This window comes from Zootoca vivipara, chromosome 3 (genome assembly GCF_965207765.1).
Source record: "Zootoca vivipara chromosome 3, rZooViv2.hap1.1, whole genome shotgun sequence".
Taxonomy (NCBI): domain Eukaryota; kingdom Metazoa; phylum Chordata; class Lepidosauria; order Squamata; family Lacertidae; genus Zootoca; species Zootoca vivipara.
The window spans coordinates 22,625,553-22,649,204 of NC_142586.1; the positions used below are offsets into that span (position 1 = coordinate 22,625,553).

At 40.9% G+C, this 23,652-nt stretch overlaps 1 long non-coding RNA gene across 1 annotated transcript; it reads right to left on the minus strand.

The window, feature by feature from the left end:
* Nucleotides 1-3,637: 3,637 nt before the first annotated feature.
* LOC148686181 (uncharacterized) lies at nucleotides 3,638-23,640 on the minus strand. Its single transcript, XR_015948865.1, has 2 exons — nucleotides 23,588-23,640; nucleotides 3,638-3,875 (listed from the first exon to the last, which is right to left on the minus strand). It is a non-coding gene; the product is annotated as an uncharacterized LOC148686181 (long non-coding RNA).
* Nucleotides 23,641-23,652: the final 12 nt, after the last annotated feature.

Here is a 23,652-nt window from a genome sequence, read left to right on the forward strand (position 1 = left end):
CTCGCTCTGTAGCCTGTGCTCTGCATGCCCTCATGAATCCTTGTTTATAATGCATCAAAGCATCAGAGGCATTCACCAAGGCTAAAGCCATAAACTCTCATGCTTTATTGGCGAAGAATGATGATGAACCAGGCCTTTGGGGCGGGGGCAGCGGAAAAAACTAAAAAGCTCTCCCCGGCACGCTGCTTCTTTGAAACGGAGTTCAGCAACCCACTGGTAGTGTTTGTGCGAAGATGGCGATTCACACAAAGTTTCTGCTTAGGAAACCTGGGCAAACTTGACATTCCATAATATCTCCTACTCAGCCAGCAGTTGGCAGTGGTGTAGTGGAAGGGGAGTGCAAGGGAGCAAAACTCTGGGAATTTTTCACAGCAGGAGAGATGACATCATCTGCCAGAGAGCTGAGTCAATGACTGAATCTCCTTGTTCTTTCAAGTGAATGAGGTGAAAATGAGGCTTTCAAGTTTATGACTGAATCACGCAGAGAAAGGCTATGTACACACTCCTGTTTACATCCACTGTATTCGCGGTGTACACACACAGTCCATATCTAGCCTGTCTTTCCTTATGGAATACTGTGTTTTGATATGTTTCACCCAGTGCATTTTTTTCTGGGGGGATGCATACCCCTAATTTTTTTGTGAATCCAAGTTTGGCCTTGTTGAGGGGCAGTATTTCAATACAAGTAGGAAAGTGAGAGTACCCCTAAACAATTTTTAAAGAAAAAAAGCACTGGTTTCACCCCAAACCAATTTCAATCCAAATTGAGAAAAACCTTGCTGGGTTTTAAGCCAGTAGTATGTATACAGCCAAAGTCAAAGAATGAGGAAAATAAGCAGAGGCTAGATACTTTTTTTTTTAGTTTGCTTTGAGTAAAGAGGAGACTGAAATGTATTCAGCAAACTGGACATACAACTTTTCATGTTTTTGATGGGTGGTGTTAGGTTGGAGTACAAGCCAGTGAAAGGAGATGAGGTGGTGGAAATCAACTTTCCCTGTAATAGGGAACTCAGATGGTGAGAGCCAACATGATGGAGCATATACATGGCCACTGAGAAGCAAGAGGAGGGGTGTATCGGAATCATGGGGAAACAGTGAGGGGGCAACCCCTAAACAAACCAACTCCATGAGAACTGAGCATGCTCAGAAGCTGCAGAATGTTGAGTGCAAACTTGAAAAGAAGACAGGGGCTGGGGGAGGTGAATGCCAGGCTCTGGTTGGAAGGAATGGCTTCCTTGACACTGAACATCACAGCTGTTCTGAGGGAGAATTCCTTGCCACATTTGGTTGCAGGTCCCGCTGCATATTCCAAGTTCCAAAAACATATATATTTCTCTTTGCATCACCTTCAGATGATTCCAACCTATCATGTGCCATGCTCTCTTGCAGACCCAAGCTGCTGGGAAAATCGTCATCAACACGACAGACACCCTGATGCAACGCACAGCTCTTCTCCTGGGCATGTTTGGAGTCAGTATGTCCACCTACAGCTCACTTCAGCTTGCGCAAAAGAAGCGATTCCCACTGACCTTTTGACCCACATCCTGGGAACTGAGGCTGAAAAGCACCCATTTATTTCCACCACCCATTTATTTCCACCAACTGTGTCAGCAGGAGCAAGCCAGTGCGAGAAGGCAAATATGGCAGTGAAAAGGAGGGCCTGTCCTCCGCTATCATTATGGAGGTCGTGAGCTCTCAGTCTTGTGCTCATCTTTTCCCTTTCTAAACTGAAAGTGACGGAAGAAGAACTGCGGATCTTCCCAGGAGAAAAATAAATGACCGCTGACTGACAGAGACGTTAGATTTTACCGCAAGACAGAGTGCCTCCAGAATGTGATGGATTTCTTTTGCTCTACACAATACATATAGAAAGACCTTTATACCCAAAGAGGAAAAATGAATAGGCAAGCAAGTACAGGCTGTTTGGCACTCTCTGTGTGCGTTGCTATGTTCAATTAGGATAATCTCATCATTTAGCCTCAGAAAGTCATTTTGAACAGAAGGTCTTGCTTGGAAAGGGAGGAAATGCTTAAGACGATCTTGGCAAGACGGAGGAAGAATAACTGCAGTCCCTTAAGGACACTTTTTTCCTTGTATTTTCTTTTTTTAAAACATTGTAAACATTGGGGAAGATCAGTACAGTAAGAGAGTGAGACAGATAACATGGGAGTTTTGTGCAAATTAACATCCTGAAATTCCAAGAAAATGCAAAGAAAATGAATGGACTTAAACCACTCTGCACGTGTCTAGAGATCTGTGCTTACTAGCTGGCACAGTTAACTTTGAAGGTGCACATTGCCTATAAGGTTGAGGGTTTGGGAGCCTGAAACCTCTGGCCATTGTTTGGGCAGTGAATTTGCAGTGCAGGAACACTATGTTGCCTCCCACAACCACTTCCAGATTTCCCTGAGGTGCCATTGTTTTGCAGGAACGAAATCACTCTCAGATGAGTGGTCTATGCACACAAAATACATTGAGAGACACTGAAAGCATAGAAATACCAAGAATTTCTGGAATTTTAAAAACCGAACTTATGCTTTGACTTGTGGTTTTGCACTTCAGTACTCTGCTTCAGTAAGATGAGGACAGCATGCTTGAACACTTTCCCTCCTGTAGCCTGTAGATCTGATAATACATCTTGATTCAACTGGGAATTGAGTTTGCCTCTTCGATGCATCATATTCACAACAATATGGAACAGAGAGACAGCAATCAGTATTTTGCAGGCATCTTGCGCAAAGACTGTTTTCATCTGTGTTTATAACATTGGTGTTCAGTGAAACAATATTTTTTTCTTTTGTTAATGATACAAATTATTTCCTTTGTAAACAGTATTTATGTTCAACCACTGTGGGACATCACACATGTCTTTTTTTTCTTAAAAATATAGAGACTTCAGCGTTGTTTAAAGCGGCTTTCTAAATCACAGAAAGGCTTATCCTTAAACACTGCAATGCTTTTTCTTTAGTTTTGGAGTATTATTGGATTCAAATAAATTAGAAAATTAGGTTTTCAGAGTTAATTCTCTGGAAAATTGTCTAATTCATTGTATGTTTTGTTTCTGCTCCTTAGAATTATTTGATGAAATGTTCCTTCTTCCATCTCTACTCTTAAGCAAGCAGACAAAGATAATACATAACATCTAGGAGTATTTGGAAATACTTAGCAATAGTAGATATTATAACTTGTCCTAGCAGACGGGTTTTTTTTATATAAAACAACAACAACAACAACAACAACAACAACAATGTTTTTACATCAATGCAAACAATTTTAAAAAGTTAAATTGTTGTAGGGAACTTATTCCCATTTGTAATATTTCTCTCTAGCACAAAGGTGACGATTAAACTTCCAGGGTGTCACCATGTTCAGTTCCTTATTTATAATGGATTTGATTTTTCCTTAGCTGGGACACATCATGCATCTCATCTGCTTTCAAGTCTTGCAAATGCAATCAAATAAACATTCCACAGTGGGGTGGGTTGGCTTGTGATAACACGTGCTTGTTTCATTTTGTTATTTTTAAGTTCTAATCCTTTGGGGGAAAGCTCCTAATTACAAAACAGGTCTGATGCTTTGATTGAACCATGGTGGGCTTAATAACTTGACGTACTAAAGACACTGATTAACAACATAGTGAAGATATTCGTTTTATATTTATTCCGTATGCACACAGAGATACAGGCCTGGGGTTCTACATACCTCACTGGGAATTGTAAGCAATCGAGGGCATAGCAAATACAGCATCCACTGGACTGCTGCATCCAGCCTCCAGGGCTGTACGTGCAGTTCCTGTTACTGAATTCGGAATCCAGCTTGCATTCTTGATCTGATCATTGGCAAGGCAGCTTTAACAGAACTACCAAGCGCTGATCCTGCAGAGAAGAACAAAGGCAGCTAATTCCAAACTCTCAACCACTCCCAGGACTCAGCTATACAGCTGGAAATAAAACGTTTTAAGTGCAATATACAGTTTGACACTAGATAGCGAGTGTGAGCCTTATGGAAAATTCAATTTAAAAAAAAAGCATTTTCAGAACGGTTTTTATATATGCATAGATTCCACCCTAATCCTTCTCAACAGACTTATCAGATACACAGATGCTGCTCAGGGCTGAATGCATACTTCACTGACAAATTCATGTATTATACACTTGTTGCTGCTCAGGGCTGAATGCATACTTCACTGACAAATTCATGTATTATACACTTGTTGCTGCTCAGGGCTGAATGCATACTTCACTGACAAAGTCATGTATTATACACTTCATGGATGATACTGTGGTCTAAACTACTGAGCCTCTTCGGCTTGCCGATCAGAAGGTCGGCGGTTCGAATCCCCATGATGGAGTGAGCTCCCATTGCTCAGTCCCAGCTCCTGCCAACCTAGCAGTCTGAAAGCATGCCTGTGCAAGTAGATAAATAGGTACCACTGCAGCGGGAAGGTAAACAGTGTTTCTATGCGCTCTTGTTTCCATCACGGTGTTCTGTTGTGCCAGAAGTGGTAATGCTGGCCACATGACCCAGAAACCTGTCTGTGGACAAACGCTGGCTCTCTCGGTCTGAAAGCGAGATGAGCACTGCAACCCCAGGACTGGACTTAACCATCCAGGGGTCCTTTGCCTTTTTACCGTTTTGCAGGGCTATGTGCTGGTGTTATTCATCGTCTGGGTGTGAGACCCTTTCACATGACAACTCATATCCTGTGCACTATTGCCACATTGGAGAAAGCATCCCAGAGAGTAGGTGTCACAGTGGGAAAAACCCTGTCCGATGTGGTAACTCCCTGCACTTATCTTGCAAGGGGACCACAGAGCTGAGGATCCTAATATGGGTCAGGCTGGAGCAAAGCTTGTTGTGATTTATTAAAGGTGTATTTATATGCCCGGAGGAGGGCTCTGAACCCAGGCCTGCAACAGCTGGGTTTGCCTTTTGTTCAAGGGATGAGAGGGAGGGAGGAGGGAGGTGGGTGGATTGCCCTTAAAGAGACAGTGCATAGTTAATTCATTGTGCCTGAGACCACAGAAAATGGCTTCCCATTGGTTTTGTTGTATTGGAAGCTTCCTCATATATTTATCTAGGAAGGAGAGCCAGCTCGATCAAGCATCTATTCAAGGTCAAGATCAAATTACAACAGACTGCTAATGAAGAGGTGAGAAGGAGAATGTCACTATTGTAACCCAAGGGCACTTCAAATCCTTAAGAAGAAGACAAAGGGCTCCCTTGGGTCTCAGTTTGGGCTTCTTGCTTGGCTCTGGCAAGAGATCTCTCATCATGCAATTCAGTTTTTCTACCCCGCTCCCTGCTTGTCTTTTAATTTGCTCACTGATTAAACACATTGCTCCAGGCCTTGAGCTTGCCTAGAGGATTATTTTTCCACATTCTTCCCTTACTGAGAATCTGATGCTTTATTTGATAATATTCAGTGGGTGCTGAGTGAATGAACGGAATACAAAAACCAGAAAGGGATAAGGGGGCACCTTCCAGATCTGATTCCCCCCCCATATAAGCCAGTGCCAAACTTAATTCTCACGTGCCCATATATGCCACTTCCTTGGCACCTCTTTCCTTTATTAACTCTTTTCCTTTCTCAGATGCAGCTCCCAGAATTAAGAGCACTGCAACACTGTTATGCCAAGGGGTGAACATAAAGGAAATGAGTCCCCATGCTACTGGACTGAGGATCATACTGCGGGGGTACAAATTATTCACATATAACCAGAGACTTATACTGGAGGTTAGCTCAGTGGAAACCTAACATCCTCTCCCAGGAAAGCTACTTGGCACAATCAGACTGAGCCTTCAAGTGTTATTGGTCCAGGCTTGCAGACGCTCTTTCAGTAGTGATTAGCAGGCATCTTCAGAATTGATTTTGAAATGTTTACTAAAAAAAAAAATATTGTTTATGCTGTCAGGCTCAGGCAGAGAATTAAATGGGGGGTATTGTTGTTACAATTAGCCAGTCATCTGCAATTTTGATTTTTAATCTGTATATACATATTTTTTTTAAATGAAATTGCAGTATAGATGTATTTTTTTAAACAAATAAATAAAAATATCTGCTTGTTTCCCTGCATATTGGGGAAATATAGTTATTTATGAGGGCATTTCAGTGATGCTGTGTGCTCACTGCTGGCTGTTGTTGGTCATGAAATGCATTTTTATTTAGAGCTGGTTCCCCCTTCCCACATCTTTCACTGATTTTGGAAGTTTGCTTTACTTAACTGCCATTGTTCTGAGCCCTCTTGAATATCAAAACTGAATAGAAAGTCAGGGTGCATGATCGTCTAAAGGAATTGATAAAAGCCTTCCTTGCATGTGTACCTCTCCTGCTCTCCCAGTCCCAAACCCCCAGACTCTCCTAGCACCCTTGCTAAATGCTGCTACTCTGAGAGCCTTTTCACATATGAGGCTCAAATAAGTTTGCTTCTAAACTGTCCCCTGCATTGTTTCCCAGCTGGATTCTCGAGCCACCTTAAGAAAGGTGGCATGCAAATACCAAAAACCAAACAGCCAAAATATAATGTACTTTGAAAGAGAAACTTTAGCACTGCCCTATGTATCTGGTCAGCTCACTGGATCTGCATAGCAGGGAGCTATTGTTATAGTCAATTAAATTGTCCTATGTACTAATGCACACACCAAAAGTCACAAACCCTTCATTTTTCTGTCTTCGCTTGTGCGGACAGCATTGCTATAATTATATAGAAAACGATTACCAAGAATACCTTTTGAAAAAAATACCCTGCTCTTTCACAAGTCGACCTTGAATGACTTAAGAACTGGCTTTTGGACTTTGCTGAGTCTTACCCTCTCCTTGCAACACCTCTTCGCTGAAATCTGAAACAGCATACCAGCTGAGACATCAGGCTTCATTCAGTTTAACAATGGCCAACAAGATGTTCTCCCAAACTGGGAACAACACACCCTCTTCCATTCTTTCTACCAGAATGGAGAAGCACATATAATGGCAGTACCTGTGTTTAAATCTGTTTGCCTTGGGGATGCTTTGTCTTCTGTATTTGATTGCCTTTCCATTAAAAGGTATATGGTGGTGTGCAAAAGGCACACTCCTCCTTTTTTTCCCTTAAGGCTTTGCCATCTATGATCTTTTCTGTGTCTCTATTCTGGGTGTTCAAAAGCCACTTGCTCTACAGCAATTGCTACTTAAATGCAGTTCCTCAAAGGCTCTCTATAAAAATTATTCCCACCCACCCCAATTTCTTTTTGACTTATGCTTCTCTGTGTACCTCAAGGTACAGTACATTTGTAGAAGCAATGCCTCAGGTTCTGTATGGCATTACAAAAAAAGCATTGTGCCTTTTATGGATCAGATGTTCAGGGCTGTGACTTAGGGAGGGGGCAAGCACTTCCTCTACCTTCTTCCCAGTGTTTGATGATCTATTTGTTAGGACCATGTATAATTCTGGCTAGCTAAAGGGTTCTTTCCACTAAGATAGTGCCTTCCTAAGTGCCTCTATAAGTGAGCGCAACAAACACTTGCTCAAAATCTTAAAACACAGCGGGGCTTCCCACATTTTTTCCTTTGCAACTGTGTCTATTTTCAAGAGGGAACTTTGGGACACAAATAAATATTGGCTTTCCCCCTCCAACGCAGAAATTTATTTGCTTCTTCCCTACTGCCTCTGAAATGGCACTCCTGGAGATGTCAAGAATACCAAGGGATAGAATAGCCTCCTAGCAAAGTTTGGAGAATGAAACATCACAGAATAGTCCTCAGGTTTTCTAGTCGTTTTTTTTTTTAATCATAGCCCTTGTTACAATAAGTGTTAAGTTACAACATGAGAATGAGCAGAAGGGGCAAGCACACTGTGCCCAAACGTCACCACCATTCTTGTCACCATCTGACTCATGGAAAACGATCTTTTGAAAAAGGGAGCATCCTGTACTCATGGAGGCTTCCCCCCCCCTTCCTGGAGAATCAGGGTTGCAAAATACATAGAAATACCCTCCAAGTGCCCCAATGTTCCAGGGACAGTCCCGGAATTACGAAAGCCATCCTGACTTCTGATTTGATCCCAGATTCTCCCTCTTTCCTCCACCAGTGCTGCCTCAGCTGAACTTGGGGAGGAGGAGCCGGCACTTGTCCCGAGTGATGGGAGCTGTGAGAGAGCATCCAGTTGCCTCTCCATGGCCTCTTCTGCTGCTGGTGGTCTCTTCCCTTGGGCAGCTCATAGTGGCAGGAAGAGAAGCTGACACTGCCAAGGCCCAGCCCTGCGTGATGTGCCAGCTCTGAGAGACAGGCGGGGGTAGGGCCACCTTGGGCAGCAGAAAGAGGAATAAGAGTGGAACACAATAAGTGTTTATTTGTTTATTTGTTTGTTTAAAATGCTTTGTGCACCCATATCTAATCTTTCCCCTTTCTAAAATTTATTTATTGGCTTTTTTAAAAAATAATTTTTTATTAGTAATACTCCAATTAATACGATACCGAATCTTACCACATCATAATACAAATAATAAAGCCAATTATACATTCCAAAGTATAAATTTTAAAAAAAGACTTCCCATGTGCTGGGAAAGCTGCCAAATGCCATGGTGGACGCACTCTGTGTGTTTTACTTTTTATAAATCCACCAAAGACTAAAATAAAACAAAATCAGGATTAAGTGGTTTTCTCAGGACGGCAGAGGGTGTGCTCGCTGTATTCCATTGGTGAGATGGGGGGGGGCTGTTGTTCTTCTTCTGATAGGAAATGCTCAGGGGGAAGACAAAAAATGGGGTGTAAAAGAGGGTCAGTTGTAGGGGAGTGAGAAATGTCCCTATTTTCATCTGAAGAATGTTGGAAGGAATGATAGAAGACGTATACAAGTAGAGGATGCTCCCTGTTTTACAACATGGGAGTGATCGTCACTGTCCCTCTCATGTGGTGACACCTTTAGGTAAATCCTGAAGAGACCTTGTGCATCTAGGAGGAAATGCCCAACTTCATTTATATTTTCAAAGCAGTTAGACGTAATGCCGCTTTCGGCCCTAGAGAAACATGTTTCACTCAAGTACGGTAATGCTAATGATGGAAGCATGCTCACTTGTTAATCAGCCTGTTATCAGCACAGACTCATAGTTCCGAGTCATTCAGTCGTTTGCTTATCAGAAAATGAACTGGAGCTTTTGTCAAGGTCCTCCTGCGCTGCCAAGTCAAGATCATGAATGATTCAGAGAGACCATCTGGTTCTATGGAATTTCATACATCTTGGCTAAGTGACTGTGGCGCTCGTTTTTACGGTTACGAGATATTCTAAACAGAGGGATTTGGAGGGTGCCTTCTGGCATGGGGTTTCTGCGTGAATGTAATTGATGCACCTGATGCTTCATCTTTAAGGGAGTCACACAAACAAATATTCTAATCTTCCCAGATCTTCTGAATTAACGCCAAGTAAAACTGCTTAAGAAAAGACAAGCAGTGGAAGATCAAGTGTCTGCAGGCAGCAGCTCCTTTTCTGGAAGAAAATATATGAAGGATGCAGCCTTGAGGTCTCTGTTCAGAACTTTGATGACATTGCTTCCAACAAAATTATGGCTTCAGCTTAGTTTACAGTACTTCCCTTTAGCTGGCAAAGGATGCGCTTAAAAATAAAAACAATCAATGCAAGTGCCCAGTACATCTGGCATCTGTTCTAGAAAAATGCTTTTTTATTATTTATATTTTCTATTTTTACACAATGGCTTCTTTCCACATCTCAATGCAATATCAAAGCAAGATCTCACTAGACTATTCCTTAGGGATGTTGAAGAAAGACAATTGGGAATCATATGACGATGGCAACCACCGCTAAATATTGGCTTACCCTCTGAAAACAGATCAGCAAAGTGGTATCCACTTTGCTTGTTTAGCAGCCTGACTCGTCAATTCCTCCTGGCTACTACTTTTTCAATGCACACACGGAACTTCCTTGACCGAAAGGATTTCTCTATTTGCTTTGTTAGAGGACACATGTGCACAAAGTCACAAAGAGATGCAAATGTACAGCTACCCCTTCCATTGAAGGGAAGTGTGCTTTAGTTGCTGATTAATTCAGTGGTGGAGCATCTGCTTTGCATCTCCCTGCAGGGCTGGGAGAGACCACTGTCTGAAATCCAGGAGAGCCACTGCTACACAATACTGGACAAGATAGACTTCTGTCTGATTCAGAGGAAGGCCGCTTCCTCTGTTCACTCAAGTTCAGCACTGAAGTTTGTGATAGGGACCTGAGAGATACAAAACTGGAAATGGAAATTTTTCTCCCTCCCCCTTTTGTTGACAGAAAAACCCCATAGAGAATGTTTTTGTTGGGTTCAGAGGACCTGAGGCTCTTAGGTCACATCCACACCAGACCTTCATATCACCCTTATACCACTTTAACAGTCATGGAGAATTCTGGGAACTGTAGTTTAAGGGTGCTGACCTCACAGAACCGCCATTCCCAGCACCCTTGGCAAACTACAGTTCCCATAATTCTCCCATGACTGTTCCAGTGGCATAAGAATGTTCCTAATGTCTGGGATGTGAGAAATAAGAAGCAGAATGCAGAATAAGCTTAACGGCTGCAGGGATTAATGTCTGGGTTCTCCTCTTCTTCACTACTGGCCCAAAGGAGAATCCATTTCAGATTCACTTTGGCTAGCTCAAAGTAAGGGTTGTTCAAATAGTTTTAAACAAATAAAATAACCATTTTCCTTAAACCTCAGGGTGGGTGGGTGAGGAATGCTACCATCCTCAATATTGACAGACACATCCAGACTATAATTTAAAACTACAGTGCCAATATTGACACCACGTTCTTGTTACCACTGAAGGTTATTGCTCCATATCTAGACACAGGGAAGGTCATAACACCAATGTAAATTCCAATTGAAATGTCAAGTTGTTATAAGCTGGCCATTTAAATTAATATATTTTTTTAAAAAAATAGTGGGTGTCAACTGCTGGAAGGAAGCAAGGTTCCAGAGTTACATAATCTCTTTTTAAAATAAAAATAAAAAATCCTTCCAGTAGCACCTTAGAGACCAACTAAGTTTGTCATAGGTATGAGCTTTCGTGTGCATGCACACTTCTTCAGATATCTGGTATCTGATATTTGGTATCTGAAGAAGTGTGCATGCACACGAAAGCTCATACCTATGGCAAACTTAGTTGGTCTCTAAGGTGCTACTGGAAGGATTTTTTTATTTTTATTTTGACTGCGTCAGACCAACACGGCTACCTACCTGTAAATAATCTCTTTTTGACACTCGCTCTGGCAGTGGATACATAAAGGAGGTATCAACATAAAGAACAGAACATTTAGATTTCAGGGGGGGAGGGGGAGGTTTGCTCTCGCTACTTGCTACTTATCACACATAATTACTTCCCTGCAAGGATCTGACAGTATTAATTAATCTCCTCATCAAACTCCAGAATATGAGGGGATGTTCATCTGTAATTTAATAATAGTTCCACTGATATATTAAAAATGTGTTCATATACTTGTCCGCCTGTTCAAATTCTTGCTGTTCTGTAAACAGGCAGATTTTGTTATGAATCACACTTTGCATTTGTGGTGACTGTCAGAGGTTGCAGTTGCAAACGAAAGACGGGGCTCTTACTCAGTGAATTCCTTCCATGTGTGTTTACATGACAAAGGAAGCAAGTGAGAGAAAGAGTAAGCAAGCCATGCACATAAAATAAACCAGCAAGTAGGATTTAGCAGTCTGGTTGATTTCTTATTTGAAAAAGTGTGATACACTCAATTAAATGGTCCTCAGGAGGTTTGTGGATGGGTTTTGCTCATAGCTCATAGCTTAGATGATCACCATACATGACAGGGCATAACGAGCGCTCCAGTTGGAGAACAGCCTTTACCAAAGGGGTCATGGGCTTTGAAGAAACTCGATCTCAGGACGCAAGGGAGAAACATGCTAAGAGGAAGGCACGCTTGGCAAATCCACACCATGATCAACTCCCGCCTGGAAACCAATGTCCCCACTGTGGAAGGACGTGTGGATCCAGAATTGGCCTCCACAATCACTTACGGACCCATTGTTAAAACCGTGTTTATGGAAGACAATCTTACTCGGCTACGAGTGATCGCCAAAGAAATGTGCTACTCTCCAAATATTGTTGGATTCCAACTCTCATAATTCTTGACCATTGGCCATGCTAGCTGGGGTTGATAGGAGTTGGAGTCCAATGATATTGGGAGGGCACTGCATTGTAGCCAGTGGGATGGGGCAGGAATATGACAGCAACTCTAAGGTTTGGCCTCTCCTTGCACTGGGCGGCTTAGTCTGTTTCCCTGACACACTTTGAACTATTTGTCATCTATGTGCTTTCTTCAGAGGACTCTCACTCTCAGTTTCATTGCTTGAAATGAGACAGGATGATAGAGGAATATTCATGCCTTGAGGTCAGGGTTAAACTAAATGGCCTTCAAAACAACAACAACAACAACAACACCAAACCCCTTCCTATCTTGCAATTCTAAAACCTTGCATTGTTTATTCTCACAAGCATCTAGTTGGCCACTGTGAGAACTGGATGCTGGACTAAATGGGCTATTGGTCTGATCCAGCTGTGCTCTTACATTTTTATGGTGTACAGCTAACCTTCTTTAATAGAATGCTGCACGTAGGAAGCTAATTTCTACCAGGTCCATCAATGATGATGATGATGATGATGATGATGATATTTATACCCTGCCCATCTGCAGCTTCCAATATGTATATAAATATAAATTATAATAAAACATTACATCTTCTAAAGGTTATATGGTTACCAATCTCCTTGGCATCTGATGGGAGGGCGTTCTAGTCCACTCTGACAGGCAGTGGCTATTCAGGGTTTCAGACAGGGGTCTTTCCCATCAGCTGTGCAGACCTATTTTAGAAACACTTTCAGATTTAATTGCATAATTCCAAGTGATGAGGAATCCATTGATTGTTGGTAACTTGCAGGTGCAAGGCAATATCCATATGCTGATGACACAGCTCTATTTCTCCATAACATCTGAATCAAGAAAGGCCATTTTGCTTGCTTTATGCTTTGCTGCACAACTATTCAGTTCTGGCATAACAATGGCGTTTTGCATAGCAGCTGCTGGCCAACGAGGACCACAGTATTGTTATTTATGGTTACGATATAAATGCTATTGATGGTTGTGAACTGCTCTTCTAGAAAAATCTGAATCATGTTGGCCGTTTCTTTTAGACTCCAAATATTATCAATTCCTAGAAAATATCATAATGCATTCTCTGTAAAAGAGCCATCATAGAATAATTATGCCTGGTATTTAATCTCTGTGTTATTGCTTGAGAAATTAATGCATTTGCCAAAGAAAGAGATAAACAGTGAAACAAAAATGTCAGAGTTAGTGATTCACAGAAGTATGTCATTAAAGGAAACTGAAATTTTATATTCTGTCATATCCTTTTATTACTTCAATAACAGCATGTTGCACATCCATTTATCATAAATCATACTAGAGATTTTAGAGGGGGGGAAGCAATTTTATGGAAAAGAGAGTCTAGTAGCCTCGGATCAGCAAAAAAAACAAACCCCCAAAACAAAACCCACACACTATGGCAGGTGAATTACATATGCAGTTCTGTTAAAATAGAGAGATTTATCATCACAGATTTCCCCCCCCCCAAAAAAAACCTAGAACAACTGAGACGCGTATATAGGAGTAAAGGTAGGAACACCATATTTATTTAATAGAGTCTAGCAAATCAATGTGCTCTCTCACAAGTAGGGATATACGAGTTCCATCTCTTTGTGTGTTCATTGCAATCAGTGCTGATTTCGTTCTGCTACAGTTCACCTTTGACTAAAACCTGTTATTTTTCTCACTACCCCTAATGGCCAAAATGAATGCACTCACTGTTCTGGTTAGCTTATTAAGGGCAGGCTGTAGGTTGGAAAGTGGGGGACATGCAGCGGTGTCTGAGCCTAACACTCATCACAGAAACAGCAAGAGAAGCAGCCACAGCCATTGCAATAATCATTTCCCAGAGTGGTTCCAGGGTGGTGCTGGGGGGAAGTCCTGGAGGGCAACTTGCCATGGCCTCCTCAAACCTTGTGACAGGCCTGCTTACAGTGCAATTCTACATAGAAATATCCCCCATTGAGTTCAATGGGCCTTCCTCCAAGGAAAACATGTTTAGGATTGCAGCCTCATGCTGATTCAAAATGTCATCCAGTTGTATCCAAACATAGGCAAAAACCAGCTCCTTAATCTCAGGAACCATCATGAGGAATCTTAAGAGATGTCCAAACTGAAACTTTCAAAAATTTATAGCAGATAAATGCATCTTCAGGCCGACATTCAGAAGAGACAAAATGAATTCTGGCTCTTTCTGTTAGGGCTTGAGGTATGGAGTGCTGCCAACATGCTTCTCTGCACCCACTAGGCCTTCTGTTTTACTTATAATAAATTGGCAAGACCTGCTGCTTATGTACCATTTACCTTAACCCCTTTGCCTCTCTAGAACACACACACATCCCTCATCCTCCAGCCTATTCAACTATAGTGGTACCTCAGTTTAAGAACAGTCCTGTTTACCAACGATTCGGTCTACAAACTCCGCAAAACCGGAAGTAGTGTTCCAGTTTGCGAACTTTAACTCGGTCCACAAATGGAAACTGAATGGTGGAAGGGCACCGGCGGCGGGAGGCCTCATTAGGGAAAGTGCGCCTCAGTTTAAGAACGGATTCGGTTTAAGAACAGACTTCCAGAACCGATTAAGTTCGTAAACCGAGGTACCACTGTACTATATCACACCCTCCAACCCCTTGAAGACAAAATCCAGGAAACCACCTTCCTGTTTTTTTATTATGAGAGGACAGTGGCCATTTGGGTTGCTGTGATCTCACATGATTTTGCACTGCAGTCCCCCCCAAAAAAAGTGCTTTCCCAGGCACCCCCAAAGTGCACACTTTGCAGCACTACGTGAGATCGCAGCCCCCTGAAAACACTTTTTTTCAAGTGCAAAATTGCACGAGATCATAGCAACCCAAATGGCCATTCTCTTGTGACAAAAAACAAGATGTCCCAGTTTTTCCAGGACACTTGCAGGGTATGCTATATCTGCCTCTGAGCAGATTAAGACGGGAAGTGTCTGGATCTCAATAGCACTGTGATAGATGTAGGGCCCAGCACAAAAGACCCAGGGCTCAGGCACCATGGGCTACCCTCTGACATTGCCCCTGAAGTTCAGCATCCTTAGCTATCCATCAAAATATCAGGCAATTTGGAGATGACACCTGCATTCAGATCTGCAGAGGCGAACAGGGGTTTCATCGCACAAACAATGTGTGACCATTCAGTTCTGAGACCTTCCAGCAACTCTAGGAATGTTCTGTTTTGTACACAGTGCCGTGTGTTCTCAATAATACGTATGAGAGTAAATGTGGTTAAAAACAAAATACTGTTGCAGTACATTCTGTCATCTTTCTTAATGCAGTTAGAGAAGGGCGCAGCTGGAAGGAAGCTTGACAGATTTCCAAGCTCCAGGGTTGCCAGGTCAAAATATCTAAGTTAAGGGAAACGGCAGTGCAGTTGTCTTTGTTCAGCACAGTTTTGCAGAGCCAGAATGTACTGAAACAAGAGTTGGCCATTCTGTCTGGTGCAAGGGATGTCTCTTGCAAATAGGCTCTTTTCTTGTGATCTCAAGCAGCCCCGGCTACAAAGTTGAAAGTAATGCTTCCTAACCATTTTGGTATGATGACTCACAAGTTTGTTGTCACATTGATTTTTATAAATTCAGTGACCCACTTGTGGGTTGCGACCTACAGATTGGGAACACACTGATCGGAAGCACAATTACTGCAGGATAAACAAAAGCTAACATATGAGGACCTACGTACACTCCCAAATTGCTCATGGAAACTCATACAACCTACCAATCACATGACACTCACTGAGAGTGACTTCACATGGAAAGCTTTCAGAGAATGACAGAAGGCAATGGCCAAAATCTCTGTGAACCCACCCACCCCACACCTTATTTGGAACACAATGTATACCTGTCACCCATTGCATCAAGGCTTTGTCGCTGAAATGTTATTGTTTGATTGCTGTTTTGTGGTTTGACATTTTAATGTATGTTTTATTAACTGCTTTGAGGGCCCGAGGTCAAAGATTTGGGATATAAATGAATCAATCAATCAATCAATAGATAGATAAAATAACACTGTCGAGACACAGTGCATCACCTCCTTTGTTGCAATGTAAATAGCTAAATAACAATACCAAAGAGTAGCAAAGAGTAACATTCCAAAACCTAGAGAACTTTGCCCCCAATTTGACTTTTGTTATTCTTTCCTTCATGGCAGCTCCTACTTGTTTGGTAAATTATAGCTGAAAGCACTTTAGTAATTTATTAATTTTCATCTATTATTTATTGCTAGTGTTATTTTTCATTGGTGAGGAGAGATGCTCTTTCAGTAAAGATGTTTAGATCAAGGCCCTTTAATTATTTCAAGATTAATGATGCTATCTTATCCCAAACTGCCATTTGAATATTGGAGAAGAAGAAGAAGAAGAAGAGGAGTTTGGATTTGATATCCCGCTTTATCACTACCCGTAGGAGTCTCGAAGCGGCTAACAATCTCCTTTCCCCTCCTCCCCCGCAACAGACACCCTGTGAGGTGGGTGGGGCTGAGAGACTTCAGAGAAGTGTGAGTAGCCCAAGGTCACCCAGCAGCTGCATGTGGAGGAGCGGAGACGCGAACCCGGTTCCCCAGATTACGAGTCTGCCGCTCTTATCCACTACACCACACTGGATCTCTAGTGTGGCACATGCATCTGAAGAAGTAGTCTTTATTGCAAGCTAAAGTAAACAAAGCAGAATCCAGATAATCTGACTTGCAGTGAAAGTGTCTGACTGCTAGCTAAAGCCAGCACAGAATTATACTCACTAATTCTACATAGTCATGTGATGGTGGCATCTTAATCCTCTTCTCAGCTAAGAGGTTAACCTTCTTCAAACTCTTCTGAAAGTATTATAAGAAGCTAATTTATGTGATGTGCTTTCCGATCTTTGTGCCAAAGTATTATTGGGGAGAATGTTTTTTCCAGTCTGGAAGTGGGGCAAATTGTTATGTCTGTGAGAACTCATCATTGCATGTGAAAAGCCTGGTGTTGTGTGTGTGTGTGTGTGTGTGTGTGTGTGTGTGTAGGAAGGAAGGGTTACGTCAGGATGCCACTTCAACAACAACAACAACTAGACAACTAATCAACAACAACAACTAGTATTATACATGAAAGTACTTTAGGTTAGTCGAATAATCTACAATGAAGGATTAGAATTCAATTACTCTTCCCTTAATTTGGAATCCCACTGAACTGAAGGAAGGAGCCCTTGTACAGTTGAGAGCTCTGTGTGTACATTAGAATAATAACAACACCAAGTCAGAATAGCAAGATCTCAGCATCCCTGTTCTATAGCTTCCCATAATATCACAAATTCTGCCAGAAACTGGGGATGATGACAACAACAAACAACAACAGGGCAAAGTAAACCTTCAGTCACCTACCCATCTCCATTTCAGCCTGTCTAACCCATCTTAATTCTGTCACTGTAATCTGAGGTTCTGTGAGACGGTTTGGCAAAGTTTAGAAACTAAGATATCGTTTTAAACACAGTCATACGTAAGTAAGGCTGTGAGCTTACAATGTTGCTATCACATCTTTAAACTATTCCATTATCAGTATGATGCAAATGTTTTAAAATATCTTTGTTCATTAGCCAACCTGTTATTGTGCAATAAAAAAAAACACATTCTGTAGCACCTTGAAGACACAAACAGATGAATGGATTTTTGTGGATCTAGAAACTGTGCTGGGAGAGAAAAAGAGAAAAGATAAGAAAAATAGAGAAGATGCAGTACTCTGATCTAATCAGAGTTAGGTATGCCCCTAGACACTTGACATTGTGTAGGGTGCTCTTTCTGACGATATCTTAGAGATGCAGTGAAGGGGAAAGTGAATAATGTCAAAGCATTGCCATGCCCTTAAGTAAGCAAAAGAAGAAAAGAATCACATGACATGGTATCCTACCCTTCCTCTTGAAGGAGCCCAGGGTAGCTAACAATTACAACACAAACAAAATGAGCATAAAACAAAGATTTTCCTTTCCAAAATGCTAACATTTTTAGAATTTCAAAACTCAGTACATAATGACCTAGTTGCAAGGGATGGGGGTTGCTGGGGTATAAATAAATAAATAAATAAATTATTATTATTATTATTATTATTATTAACATATTTTAGCAGAGTGCAGCTGCCAGAGTGTGGTACTTGAGCATCCAACAGTGTTTTACATGAGTCAGTAGTGTCCTCAGCCTGTACCTATGCAGAGTACTACCAATAACTTTCCAAGTATCATATTGTTGTGGCTATATCCTGATGGTTTTGTGTCTACTGGTTTAAATGGATCACTACTGAGAATTAAAATACAGATTTTCAGCACTACTGAAGATGTTCACATGACACAATGAGAATTTTCAGCTCAGTCTTATTTAGAATTAGTCATAGTATCTAAACTATGGAATTATGAATAGTAATATATGTAGGAATATGTACTGGAATTATAAGTAGCATATATAGTACCCTAGAAGAACTTGAAGTTCATTCTTTGCAGTATGCAAGAGAAATATTTATTAATATATGTTTCATAGCAGTTCTCCAAGTAAAGCATTCATTAGGTTAATGCTACATACTAGGAGCAGATTTCTTTCTTTCTTTTTGTAGGCTTAGTAATTACTAGGAGGGCTGCTATTTATGTTTGTATAGAAAACATGCCCTGACATCAGCTTCACTTGTTAGGAGAAAACACTGTTGGGACATATTAATGTGTTCCTTGCTTTGAATTATACATTTTAACAAAGAAACTTTCCTAAAATGAAAAATGAAAATGTCACCCAAGAAGCCTATTCCTTTTCCTGATTTTGATCACAGGTTTGTGTTTGTATCTGTAGCTGGAAGCTATGATAGCTATTTGTAAGATGTAGGGATTTTCAGCAAGGGGTCAAAACACTGTGACACCAAGGAGCATGCTGATTTTAATTACCAGTGTTGGCTTTTTGTGGAATGATGTCAAATAAACTTGCAAGGTCATTGGCACTTCAGATATCCTTGCACAGTTACTTCTAGATTAACCCTGTAACCTAAGCAAGCTAAATCTCTTCTACTGAGAACCAATGATACGACATGAATCGCATCAGCGTTTGATAACAGCTATATACCTTAGTGCCAGGTTTGTTCTAGGGTCATTGCTAGGTTCTTGAAAGTCTCTGGGCACAGGCGAATGGAGAAGCTGAAGGAAGAGGAGAGGACAGAGGGAGAAGAAAAGCTGTGAGTGGAGGGGAGCGCTTTCCCCAACCTTTGGACCTCCTGGGAAACTGAACAAACCTGCTATACCTGGAACTGGGCAAGGAAAGTGCAGCTGAATGGGACATAGCTATGGGCAGGCATCTAGGTCCCATCTACCTTGGGCCTGCCCATAAAAAGCAAGTCTAGAGTGAGAGACTAGGGTGATGTCCACTGTTTCCAGGAACTCTTCTTGTTGTGAGACTTTTATGAGTGAGCTGAGAGTTTGTTTGGACCCTGGGTGAGAACTCAGAAGCTAAGTGGGAAGGTGTGTCAGAAGGAAAATGAATTGAGAGTGATTTTTACATATTACTGGTAGTAACTTTGTATGTAACTGTGTGTTTTTGTAATATTTTGTTTAAGCTGTCTGTTGCTGCTTCAGTTTTTTGCATATTGCTTATTTTTAACATATTGAGTGGGATAGAAATTTAAATAATTACTGTAATCAGTAATCAACTAATGAACTTTGTGTATGCTAACTAATGTCTATAGATGACGCTGGGTCAAATCAAATCAAATCAAACTTTATTTGCCTAGCCGACAGGCCATAGCATCAATAGGACAAACACCAACAAAAATACATTACAAATATGGTTACCAATAAAACCTATTAAACCTATTTTAAAAACCCATGGTAAAAGCTGGGTTATCATTCAATCGATGTCCCTCTGTGATGACGCTGGGTAATTTAGATGGTGGCTTAATAAGATCTTATCAGCACTGTGTTTACAGTGCACCAGCCATTTAAAAAAGAGGGGAGGGGCAAGATATTTGTGGCTCACTACAACAGACCCAGGGCTCAGGTTCCCTGGGCAGGGATGAGGGATGGGGCGTAAACAGAATTATGTGTATGATGTAATACTGTAAAGCCCTGCAGTCCCTAAGCTGGTGCACTGGAGGTTGCTGTCTCAGAAAGAGTGTTGAAATAAGAATCAATTGCCAATCTGGTCAGATTTTGTACATGGAAAGGTACTTTAACCTGGGTGTCAAAGTGTCTTGGACTGGTTCTGCTCCTGGATCACTACCCAAAAATGCCCCAGGCTTTATTGCCTTTGAACTAATCCTCCTTTCCACCATTGATCATTGCAGTGGCAAATGGAGATGAAATTCTCTCCACCATTTTGGCATGATGGTGTCATTGTGGTAGGGACACTGGAGAGGGTCTTCTCGGTGGCTGCTCCCAGACTTTGGAACTCCCTCCCTAGAGATGTTGAAGGTGAAGACCTTCTTGTTCCAACAGGGTCTCAGAAAGTCTCAAAAAGGCTATCACATTGAATTTTGGTAATGTGCAATTTATTTGAATATATCAAAAAATAATAATAATATCCTCCCTGGAAACTTCAATATTAATCTGCTTCCATTGACAGACCTGGTGCTCAGATGGGATTTTTAAGCAGACGACACTGGTCACTGAAACTGTGAACTGCCCCAATCTCATCCAATAAATGTATTCAATGTTTATACTGCATCACCTGTGTCTAGTCACCTCAGATTTATTCTAGCATTCAAAATCTCTGAACAGCTTCAGTGAAGCTATCAAAGCCTTACATATTTTCTATATATCTTCCAAAAAGTATATTGATTTGATGCCAAGGAAGAATGAGATTGAATCTTGGGCAGCAACTATTTTGCAGCACATAAAATTGTTATGGCTTTGAACACAGGCACCTCACTGCTACAAACTGTTGTATTGCGACAAAACAAGTTTTCCTCGCCCCTTTTAGAACAGGAAACCGACAGTTTTTCTATAGAACCCATTTATCCCTTCTAACTTTGGGAATACTTTAGATAGCTCTACTTTAAAGAAGTTACAGGAAACCTTTTACAATATTTTCCAACTAGAGATATTCAAGTGTAGTACCGGTATTTCCTCCCCAAACCTGGCCAATATCCAAACAAAGAATTGCACAACTACTTTCATTCACCCAAAGTGGTCTGGACAACAGTTTCTACCATGTGGCAAACTGCTTTTTAACTTGAGGGGAACTTCACATATAAAAGGAGTTTATATATGAGGGTTTGATGCTGAAAGATATTTAAGGACACAGCTAAGTTAGTTGTTAGGTCTGTAATAAAGCTACAAATTTACAGCATGAATCAGTTTCACCACCAAGACTATGCATTTCTATCAGGCTCAGTGGAGCATCTTTCTTCCTTCACCTTCCATATCAGGCCCTCATGTGATCAATGATCCTTATTCACAATAGGAGGAAATGTCTGTAATAGGGATCAATCCCTACTGCTCCTTCCCAGAGTTCCAATCTGAAAATCACTCCTGTCCTAAAATAATGTTTTCAATAAATATGATTAAACTGAGAGGTTGAGAGCCAGTGTGGTGTAGTGGTTAAGAGCGGTAGACTTGTAATCTGGTGAACTGGGTTCGCATCTCTGCCTCCTCCACATGCAGCTGCTGAGTGACCTTGGGCTAGTCACACTTCTTTGAAGTCTCTCAGCCCCACTCACCTCACACAGTGTTTGTTGTGGGGGAGGAACGGAAAGGAGAATTTTAGCCGCTTTGAGACTCCTTCGGGTAGTGATAAAGCGGGATATCAAATCCAAACTCCTCCTCCTCCTCCTCTCCTCCTCCTCTCCCTCCTCCTCCTCGCCAACACATATGGGGGGAAAACCCCATTGACTTTCATGTTCTGCTGATAAACTTTATTTTTATTTATTGTATTTATTAATATAATTTCTAAACTGTTCTTCCTCAAAAGAGATCATAGAAATTTCTGAAATAATAGGGGTACCAGGGCTTTTAGACCCCCAATTGTGTCTTGTATCAATTCTGGGAGTTGAATATGGACTTATTATGTAAACCACATATATGTTTTTTCTATTAGTAGCTACTCGTATAACCATATCACAGGACGGAATGAGTCATTGGGTTTTTCCTTAAACATTTGGTTCAATAAAATAAAGTTTATCCTTATTTCAGAAAAATTGTCACATAAATTAAGGTTATCTTGTGATGCAGCTAAATATGTCAAGTCGATCATAGAGATGACATGTCCCAATGGAATATGCTTTTATTCATAGCACTTGTTTTGTATTCTCTTTATATCAGATTGGTTTTTGTTGTAACATCTAATTTATTGTGTGGTCTCTTGAGAATGTACTTTATTTTATGTGGGAAAGGCATGTTTTTTGGTAGTTTTTCTTTCTTTTTTCATTCTCTCTATACTGTGTGTGTGTGTATGTGTGTGTGTGTGTGTGTGTGTGTGTGTGTGTGTGTGTACACACACACACACACACACACACACACACCAAATTGTTATTTTAACTTTATAATAAAGTTTTTAAAAAGGAGATCTTATATTATATAATAAAATTAAAATAGCAAAATGTCATTCCATTTCAAGTAGTCCAATCATCTGAACAAAACTACAGCAGAAATCTTGCATCACAGAAAGTCAAGTAATGCCATTCTGACCTGGATGTCTGATTTAAAAGGTATGTCTTCACACCATACCAGAATCTCAAGAAGGAAGGAGAGACTGAATTGGGGTGGGAGGGAACACCCCACAGATGGGGATCCACACTCAAGAAGCTCCAGTGTCATGAACAGCCACTGAGTTCATAATTGTTATGATGATAACTTGGACCATGGAGATCTGGGTTCAGGTCCTACCTGATCACAAGTGGCCTCTCCAGTTCCATTAGTAGCTAAGACTGATTTCCTTCAATAATTTAGAAAGTATGTGGTTAAACTATATCTGTTTCAGAGAATGAAAACACTGCATTTATCTGTTGCATTTATCCTTTATAAAAGGATAATATAGTTGCACTAAGCATAACACAATGCTCTCATCTCATGAAGCTACTTTGCTTGAAGCAACGATATTTATCAGAGAGAAGAAAGAAAAAAAACTTCCTGGCGATTCATACTGTTCCATCACCTTAGAAGTATGTGAAGCCTAAAAGAACAAAATGTCTTCCCCAAGGCAAAATATTTACGCACACAGAAGAAAAAGAATTTTTAAGTTTACATGTCACTGTAACCAGATATAACACTATTATTTTAGCACCCACTTAAACAAGTTTATCCACAGGAGGGAATGTTTTAAGAGTTTGGGGTTTACAGGCCTCATATTAAACATAAGATGAAGGAAGATTAGAAAAAGAAATGAGAGATGAACCCACAAGGCTTGGTACTTAATGCAAAGCATGCACTTTATGGAAAAACTAAAATAAAGTAAAAAGAATGAATGAATGAAAGTTTACTTTTAAGATTGACTTACTGCACGCTGGAAATGTTATATGTTGTCTATTTGCTTCCTTAATATTTGTGCATATTTGTGCGGAA